Source organism: Aplysia californica, unplaced genomic scaffold (genome assembly GCF_000002075.1).
Source record: "Aplysia californica isolate F4 #8 unplaced genomic scaffold, AplCal3.0 scaffold00182, whole genome shotgun sequence".
In the NCBI taxonomy this organism is placed as follows: domain Eukaryota; kingdom Metazoa; phylum Mollusca; class Gastropoda; order Aplysiida; family Aplysiidae; genus Aplysia; species Aplysia californica.
This window is the reverse complement of record NW_004797452.1, coordinates 1224317-1226557: the sequence shown is the minus strand read 5'-3', so window position 1 is coordinate 1226557 and position 2241 is coordinate 1224317.

Below are 2241 nucleotides of genomic sequence, written 5' to 3'. Positions count from 1 at the left end.
GTGTGTGTGAGAGAGAGAGTGTGTTTTTTAGTTTAGTAGGGGGTTTTCGGCGCTCGCAACTGCATATGAACGCCAGAAGATTAGATCTGTTACAAGAGAGCAGAACAAACATAAAAAAGATGAAGGGGAGATAAGGACGATAGATGTTTGATAGGAAAGAAGAAGCAAACCACACCAGAGCACCACAGTGTGTGTGTGTGTGTGTGTGTGTGTGTGTGTGTGTGTGTGTGTGTGTGTGTGTGTGTGTGTGTGTGTGTGTGATATGTTACGTGGTGTGTGTGTACGCAAGTGTGTGTTGAGGAGGTGGGGGTTGAGAGGAGGGGACAGTATGAGTATGGTTCTGTTTCATTTTTTGGCATGTACATGTATACGTATTATTCACACAAACACAGGCATGCAGGCGCGCGCGCAAACACACACACACACACACACACACACACACACACACACAAACATACGTAAGCGCAAGCGAATACACAATGTACGTAAATCTGTATGAACTGACAATAAATCTACAGAGACACTCTTCAACCAGCCGCTTTACTTTTTAACGTTCAACTGGAAACATCTATCTGAAGGCGCAGAACTGGCTAACAATAATTGAGGTCACAGGCAGGGCTGGGGCTGGGAGGAGATATTCCAGAGACAGGACGAGAAAAATCGTTCTCGGCCACCAGTTCGGACTTTGTCCCCGAACTTTCGCGTGAAAACAGATCGAGCTGTTAACCCAACACGCTACAACAATAGCCAGTCATGTACTGGTCAAATTAGGTGCTTGCATTAGAAGTGATCTCTCGCTTAAGTCACCTTTTTCGGGGGGGGAGGATATATTGAAGTCGGTTGAAAGAAAAGTGCCGCTAATCGATACACTGCCATCTTGCTACGAATTGCGTTTTCAAAAAATTAGTTTGGTGACTTCCCTAGCACAATGTGCTTCTTCGATGCAAGGTGTAGGCCCACCGGGAGGACACTCCGCTAAACACAAGGCGTCAATACAGGTGGAGGGGACACAGTTCCATACCACGTGACTTTCACGGGCCAGCAAACGTGCAATAACGCTATACAGCAACCCGGCCACCACAAAATACACGTACGTGTACTTGTGTATTGACCACCGGGAGTAACGGTGCCAGTGGCAGAGACAGAGATAAGCCGCTTTCGTGCTGTGTTGTTTTTCCCATCTGTCTGTGCCGCTTCATTTATTTGCTGTTATATAGTTCGTCTTACCTCTGAACACCGCTCGTACTTTGACCTGCATGATGACGGAACGGGAGAAGCCGGAGATACAAAGGCAGGGGTGGAGTTATAACAAGTGCCGACCATTATTTCGTTGCCGAGCTCTGGGCTGCGTTGTTTAAAGGGTTAATCCCCATATGAACAGTACCCAAGTATCACTATCAAGCACTCTCGCATGTTGCTGTGCGGGCGCTTTGTTTCCATTGGCCATGACCTCATGGTGAAGACAGATACAATTGTTCGTAGTTCAGGATGGCTGTGTTTGCACTTCCAGTGGGGCTGGCAGTAGCGACGGCAGCAGCAACAAGACGACGCGTTTTTATTTTAGCGATTGCTATGAACAGGAACTACTATTTTATCCTGTCCCTTAGCAGTGACGTCTGAGCTCTTGCAGTGCGTAGCGCCGAAATAATACTCCAATACAAACAAACAAAAAAACGCTTGAGAAATCACGGCACAAAACGGTGTGATTCAAAAATTAAAAGAAAGTGCTCCTCTGTGCCCAAATGGTGAGAAAAAAGCTGTCAAAATGGTTTTGTAAGAAGAGTTTTGCGTGACTTGCAACAAGACAATTAGGTAATAATAATAAAAATAAGTGTCGAAGATTAGAGGTGTTACAAGAGAGTGACAAACACAAATGAAGAAGGAGATATAAACGGACGATAGATGTTCGATAGGAAAGAACGAGCAAACCACACCAGACCCAAAGCCAACCACCCACAGCTACCAAAATGCAAATCAATGTCATTACCATAATCAAATAGGGAAGAAATTAACGCTTATCCATGATAGCATCCTTCCATCGGTTCAATGGAACAAGGGTTGGAGGAAATAGCACCATAAATCATAATGATCCTACCCAGGAAAGATCGGTATGCTTGACATTGAAGAATGACTCCTATACGATATAAGTAACGGACCGGAAAGAATCTACTTTCTAGAAGAAACCGGCGAAATGTGTGAGCATTGGTATGTGTGTGTGTGTGTGTGTGTGTGTGTGTGTGT